Consider the following 7,843-nt stretch of genomic DNA (forward strand, 5'->3'; position numbering starts at 1 on the left):
TCTCTGGTTCTATTTGACACGAGGGGGTACAATGTTTTTGGGTCTCTGTTATATGTTCTTCTAATGTATCGATGTGGTCAAATATGTCGTTTACATCTATTCCTATAGTTTTTGGTGCTGAGAAAATGTAGATATAATGATTCAATAGAGCATCTATCATGGATTCGGTTCTTTGTGTCTTGAGGGGTGTTAATATCAGGTATTTGGTCAAATCGTCATGAATGGAGAGTATATATTGATTTCCTCGTTTAGTTTTTGGCATGGGACCAATTATGTCCATTGCTATCTTTTCGTTTGGTTCAGTGGGGGTTTGGGGTATTTCTTTAGCGCGGATTCTGACAAGTTTCTGTTTTTGGCATGCTACACAATTTTTTATAAATTCCTCTACTTTTGAGAACAAATGTGGGATTTTAAATCATTCTTTGATTTTTGCGTAGGTTTTCTGTATACCTAAGTGTCCTGAAACGTCGTTATGGTTTTCTTTTATAATCGCGTCAACTCGTTCGTCTGTTAGAATTTGAATAGGGTCGTATGCAAAAATTATTTCTTCTATCTTGTCGTTAACATACATCAAAAATGCTTTTATTCGCGCCTTTTCGATTTCATCGAAGCTGTTGTCTCCTAACTTTTTATATGTGGTAGCTGTTTTTATGATTTTCTTTAACCATTTGTTTTTGTCGTAGGGCCCTAGAGTTTCTTTTGTTATTTGGAACAAGGATTTTTCGTTGGGGACTATTTTTAATAGTTTAGGAAGCGTGTCAGTGTCTTGTTCCCATTTATCATATTCGTCAAGGAGATGGTCTTCAGTCGTTAGATTGTTAATAGTTTGTCTCGAAAGTGCGTCAGCGGCCGTATTGTCTTTTCCTTTATGGTATTGTATTTCATAATCGTATTCTTTTAACTTTAATCTCCATCTGATGTCGCGATGAGGGGTTTTGCAGTTTTTAAGCCAAGTTAAAGCTTGATGGTCGGTTCTTATGAGAAAATGTCTTCCTAACAAATATTGTCTCAAACGTTTTACTGCCCATACGATTGCAAGGAGTTCTTTTTCAGTGGTTGAATAATTTCTTTCCGGAGGATTTAGTGTTCTCGAGATGTAGCAACAAGGATGGTCATTTTGCGAAAGAACAGCGCCTATTCCTTCGTTAGAGGCGTCGGTTGTTAATGTAAATGTTTCATTAAAGTTGGGATATGTCAATACCGGGGCTTTGCATAATGCGTCTTTGAGAGTTTGAAAGCTATTTTGTTGTTTGTCTGTCCAATGTAAAGGGTGTGTATTTCTTTGTCAGGTCGGTTAAAGGTTTGGCTATCTTTGAAAAGTTACGTATGAATTTTCTATAATATCCTGCTAATCCTAAGAATGATTTTACGCCGGTTGAGTTTTTGGGAATTTTCTTTGGGTATTCTTCGGCTATTTTCTTTGGGTTTGGTTTTATTCCTTCGTGTGTGATAATGTGTCCGAGGTATTCTAATTCTGGTTTTAAGAATTCACATTTGTCTGGTTGAATCTTTAGTCCTAATTCTCTTAATCTTTATAATACAATTTCAAGGTTGTCGTTATGTTGTTGAATCGTATTTCCGAATATTATGATGTCATCTAAATAAACGAAGCAATATTTCTTTAATAAACCGCGAAGTGCTGTATCCATCATGCGTTGGAATGTAGCAGGGGCGTTTTTTAATCCGAACGGCATTCGATTATATTGAAAGTGTCCCTGAGGAGTACTAAAAGCTGTATATTTTTTTGATGCTACGTCCATTGGTATCTGATGAAACCCGGAGGAGAGGTCTAGTGCGGAGAAGAATTTTGCGTTTCCTAACTGCGAGAGTATATCATCAATATTTGGCAAAGGGTACGCGTCTTGGTCAGTTAATTCATTTAATTTACGGAAATCTATCACTATGCGCCATTTTTGTTTTCCGGAGGCGTCCAATTTCTTAGGGACTACCTATACTGGACTATTGTACGGTGAGTCTGATTCTTCGATTATGTCTTTGTTTAACATTTCTTTGATTTGTTTTTCAATTTCTACCTGTGGTTCTGTGTACCTCGGGTGGTCTGTAAGATTTTGTATTTATGATTTTGTTTTCTTTCAACGTGATGATGTGCTTTGCTAAATTGATGCATGGTAAAGTGTCTGTGTCCAGATTGAATACGTCAATATAGTGTAAGAGGATTTTTCCGATAGGAGTGCGGAAATTGTTTTCAATATGGCCTGTTCTAATTATATTTCTGAATTTTTGAATTTGTTCGAGATCAACTTCATTGGAGAGGTCGTTAGAAATTGATATTGGTTGCTCACCAGTATTGCAGAAGCATACTTGCGTCGGTTTCTTGTCCAGATAAATTGTTTCGATTTTGGTTTGTCCTGGAGAAATCACCTGTGGTGGCTGAAATGAGAATACATGATCGTTGAGTTGAATTTGGTCATTTGTAATTTTATATTGATAGTTTTCTAGCATTGGCAACCCTATGATTCCGTCTTCGATTAGTGGGAAGTCGTCAGGTACTATGTAGAATTTGTTTTTTTTTGACAGATTCTAAGATGAACGTATTCGTCTGTCTCGTATTTGTCATTGCCCATAAAAAATATTTTCTTGTCGTCTTTTAATGGGGTAGAAATGATTCTTGAACGTTTGACTATGTTTATTCCGGCACCAGTATCTATTAAATATCGCTTTAGTCCAAGTTTTGATCCGATGGTTATTGTGAGGAGTTTTCCAGTGATGGCGTTAATTCGTATCGTTGGTCCTCTTCCACTTCTTCCTCGAGATTCATTTCCTTTTCGTCTGTCATTATATGGTAATTTCTTGGTGGTGGTAAATTTCTCTGGCTGGTTGGCGGAAAATTTCGCTGTTGCGTACAACCGTTGGATAAATGTCCCGTTTGATTACATTTGAAACATTTGGGCGGTGGTCGTTCCATTATCATTTTTCTTTCCGTAGGTAGATTTATTGGCTTTGATAGTACTGCGGTGTCGAGTGTGATGTTTCTTCTTGCGTTGGGTGTTTCTTGAAATTGGGGATTGGATCTCGCAATCGGTTGATTCGTTGCTCTTCCTCTTACTATATTTTTGTTACGTTCAATTTCTCCTATAAGTAACTCCGCCTCGAAAGCTGTGTCTTGTGCTTCCTGGAGATTCTTTGGTCTTGTAGCCGATGTGCGTATTTCTATTTCGGGTTTCAGGTTTAGGACAAAGATTTTGGTGGCTCGTTCGGTTTCAAGATCTATGGCAACTGCTCGTCGTATTGGATCACGAATTTCATGTTGCAATGCGTATATTGGTTCATTGAGATTGTGTCGAAACCTCTTCACATAACTGTGTACTGATTCGTTAAAGTTCTGTCGTGTACGTTGCAATTTATCGCGGGCTCCATTAGATGTAATGCTTACGGACACAAATTTTCTGAGGCTTTCGAACAGATCTTCATAACTCTCGATTTCCATATGGCGAATACTGCGTTCCGCTTCTCCGATAATTCTTTGTGTCAAAATTAAGCGTAATAATGCGTGTTTTTCACGACACTCGGCTGGAGCTTCTGTTACCCGTTTAATAAACCCTTCTACTCCAATATCATCTTGTCCGTTGAGTGTAGGAATGAAGTCTAGACAGGTTTTTGCATTGTACACGGAATTGTCATAACTTACCGCGTCTTCTTCACTGTCTACATTGTCTGCTTCATTGGGTTTTACTTCGGTCTTTTTTTGAACGGGTGGCCGCTTTTTCTGAACGGTGCTGGTACTAGCGTCTTCGATAAAAATGGAATTGAACTCAGACGCGGTAACTGACTGAACTCTTAATTGTAGTTCAGCGATATTCTTACCTAAGAGTTCGACTTCTTTAACGCGTTATTGACTTTCATTATGTAGTTGTCTACGCAAGTCATGTATAGCGTCTAGTATGGTCCGAAAATCCACACCTGTAGCCATAGAGCTAACAACAGATGTGTCTTCCGATTTCTTGCTCATAGTGGTTTTTATACTGTCGTCGGAGTCTGTACTATTGAAACTGTCGCGACGAGTACGATAGTGTTTAAAAGAATCCAATTTTTCTTTTTACCTGGGTATTCTTCTTTTCGTGAATGTTGCCCTGACCAGTTTCAGTTTTGGTGATGACCGTAGTCCGCCTTCCGTGGAAGTCGTTTTCAAGCAAAGTGAGCAGATCTATGCAGAGGTCCGCTTGATCCTTCAATCTTCAGTGATGCGCGTACGCCGAAATCGTAATTTCGTTTTCACTGAACCGAATGGATCCTGGCAGGATCGCCAAACGTAATAAAAGAACGAAGTTTTATAAGTAGGAGAATGAGCAAAAACTCATTCGTATGCTTTATTAACTGCAGGTTACAAACTGAGCTTACTGTCTAAAGGACCGGGGTTTTTATTTCCTTATTATGACTCATATCTTATGGGTAGGGGTCTGGCTATTGTCTTTTCTCTTAGTTATCACAATGCTAGGTGTTATCGATATATCCGATGTCAGCGAAGTGTCTGCGTCTTGGGTGGTCATTACACCTGTTTTCTGGGTGGTCGTTACAAGAGCACGTTGCGATTCGCGAAAGCTGTTTTCTGACCACTCGATGGGCGCGTTGCCCTTTTTCGTGCCTTTTAACAGGTCGTTGGGTGGCTTAAGTGTTTTTGCGGCCCCCGGTATGAAACGTCGGTAGAAGTTTATCATACCGAGGTACCTACGTAGTTGCTTGGCGTTCGCGGGCTTCGACAATTTTACAATCGCTTCGACACGTTCGGGCGGCGGCTTAATTCCGTCGGGGTTTACCGAGTATCCGAGGAATGTGATTTCGTGCACGCCGAATTCGCATTTCATAGGGTTTATCACAACGCCGTAATTATTGAGACAGTTGAACAAGATCTCCGGATGTTCGCGATGTTGGTTTTCGTCGTCCGAGGCTATGAGAAAATCATCGATTTCGTAGACGAAATCGAGCCCACGTGTGATTTCGTCGACGAACCGCTGACATGTTTGCGCGACGTTCCGAAGTCCAAACATCATGTTTGTTGCTTCGAAAAGTCCGAAAGGCGTTGTTCTCGCGGGTTTTTCGATGTCCTCGGACGCAATTGGAATTTGGTGGTAAGCGCGGACAAGGTCGATTTTTGAGTAGACACGCTTACCGTACAGATGTTGCGCGAAATCTTCGATGTGTGGTGGGGAGTACCTGTCGGGTATGGTGCGAGCGTTCAACGCACGATAGTCGCCGCATGGTCGTAGACTTCCGTCCTTCTTTGGGACGACATGCAGGGGTGATGCCCATGGACTCTTCGATGGCCGCATCACTCCTTGCTCGATCATTGCTGCAAAATCCGCCTTGACTTGCTTGAGACGATCCGGTGCGAGACGGCGTGGTTTGTTGTAGACTGGTGGGCCGCGTGTGGTTTCAATGTGGTGTACCACACCGTGTCGAATTCTCTCTCTTCCGAATATCGGTAGGCGGGTGAAGTCTGGAAATTCTGCCAAGAGTTGGTGCTATGGTGATTCGCCGATGACGGTCTTAACGGACACTTCGTCTGTCGTGGCGGTGTATCTCCTTGATGACATTTAGGTTGTCGTGTCAATGAGTCTTTTATTTCGCGGGTCCACGAGCAACCCGTAGTGACTTAAAAAATCCATGCCGATGATGGACGTTTTGACGTCAGCTTCTGTAAAGTCCCATTTGAATGCTCTGCGTAGGGACAGGTTTAGATTGATCGCGACGGTGCCGTATGTTGTGATTCGTGTTCCGTTGGCCGCGAACAGCTCGTACTCGCTTCTGTTCACGGGTCCGTGTAACTTGTTGCGCGGGTATACACAAATATCGGCGCCGGTGTCGATAAGATAGGAGATTCGCGAGTTCTTATTCGTTACGAATATGCGACGGGATGCCGAACCGTCGTCTTTTTCCACTTTTGCGGGCGGCTGGTCCCGTTTCCCGAATTCCAAGAGCAAGGGAATGTGCACTTTCTCGCGCGTTCTCGGTACTGTGCGTGGTAGTAACATAGTCCGTCTTGCCGCGGAGGATCGCGGGGGCGCGAAAGGGGACGGAATTGTGTGCGCGAGCGCGATTGTGATCGTGTTCGACGATGTTCATCGATTCTTAGCTCGGCTACTTGCGCTTGAATCTGGTTTACTCGGGCATCTATTCGCGCTAACTGCTCGTCCAACGCGTTGAGGGCGGCTGCCACAGAGTCGCCTATTCCGCTGTTCTGGCCAGGTGGGTGGGTTACTGCAGGTAGTCGGATTGCGCTGACCGCGACGATCTGCCCTGGTTCCGGGGAGGCTTCGAAGATGCTATCGGCGATTTAAATGCGGGTTTCCGGGTCTTTGCTCTGTACGGAGGTTAGGATACTCTGCACGCGCGACGGAAGTTGACCTTCCCAGACGGTGAGGATGACATCGTCTGCTAACGAGTTGGTGGCTAGGTTTCTTAGGTCTTGGTAGAATTGGGATGGCTTCCTATCACCCATTTATTCCTTCTCGATTACGTGTCGGAGTCTCTTAGCGTCCGACTCTTTCAATCTCTTGATGAGCTCCTTTTTGACGAACTCGTAACGCCCGGTCGCTGGTGGGGCGATCAATACGTCTCGGATTAATCTCACGTGCGACTAGTCGAGATGTGCAACAGCGGCCTGATATTTTTACTGATCGCCCGTGATCCGGGCAGCTTCGAACTGCACTTTCAGCATCGTGAACCACAAGTCAACATCGTCAGACCAGAACGGTGGCACGCGAAGGAGTGCATTTATTGAGTCTACGTTGACCCCGCCGATCGTCGTACGTTCAGAATTTTCGTTAGTTGGTGTTAGTCATTTCGAACTGTCTTAAATTCGCGGTGTTTAACGTCTCACGAGCACTATCACGGCCACCTCTTTCACTAAAAATCACGTCGGTCGTCACCAATTTGAAGTGGAATGTCGTGATAGATGCGGAAGGAATACTCAGATGTATTCAACAATAGCGTTTATTAAACTCTATCACTTGATAACAAAGAATAACAATTAACGATAGTAACGATTAACAGCAGTTGAATAACGATTAACAATAGTGGCGATTGACCGATCTCTCGAAGAATAGCTGTCTCGCTTCTCTTCGCCATTCGCGGCTCGGGGTAGAATGTCCTCTTCCAGATCGAACTGATTCTTCCCTTTGTTGCCCATCGTTATCCCCACTAACGTGCGTTCATTAAATGTGCCGCCGCGACTGGCACGTGTATGCTCTTCCGAGAATTCGGCGGAAGGAGCGTGAAGATATCGATGGCACTGTAGCGTAAAATTAAGATAAAAACGAGAAACTTGTCAATTTCCGAACAGGAGATCGTGTTCTTTTATTTTTACTCAATTTGTACAGTATTATTTTCGGTTCGCGATGATACACTTTTGATACTTGGGCTAGTTGAGAATTTTTCAGACTGACTGGATGATTTTGAAGGGAGCATTTATATTCTTTTATTCGTTGGAGTGGGAGAAGGCTTTGCTCGTACTTATCATATATTTCGGAGAACGGCTAGAGTGACCGAATGCCACCCAGGCGGCTGAGAACGGATGTTGACCGGACGGTCACACGTGATAAGGCGCTCGGAATTTTGGTTTATCATATGGCTGCTCGAATTACACCTGTGACATTTCCCCCTTCTTAGATTGAACTTGGTCCCTCAAGTTTTCTTCAGAAGACTTTTGTGGAATAGGACTTGACGTGGCTTGAAAATTACAGCTGATTCCTCCTCTTCAACTAGGTGGTATGTGTTGGTTGGAATATAGATGTTGGGTGTTGAGCCCAGGGTGAGTGGTACTGGTGGGGCTGTCGCATTGTGGCTGTTGATTACAGTTTCATTTCGGCAGCAAAATAAATTGATA

The 7,843-nt window shown here is 43.1% G+C and overlaps 1 pseudogene; it reads right to left on the reverse strand.

Annotated features, from left to right (window-relative positions):
* Positions 1–5,552: 5,552 nt before the first annotated feature.
* Positions 5,553–6,793, reverse strand: LOC117241153 (annotated as a pseudogene).
* Between the last annotated feature and the right edge of the window lie 1,050 nt (positions 6,794–7,843).

The sequence above is a fragment of the Bombus vosnesenskii genome, unplaced genomic scaffold, assembly GCF_011952255.1.
Source record: "Bombus vosnesenskii isolate JDL3184/JDL3185 unplaced genomic scaffold, Bvos_JDL3184-5_v1.1 scf7180000015320, whole genome shotgun sequence".
NCBI classification, from domain to species: domain Eukaryota; kingdom Metazoa; phylum Arthropoda; class Insecta; order Hymenoptera; family Apidae; genus Bombus; species Bombus vosnesenskii.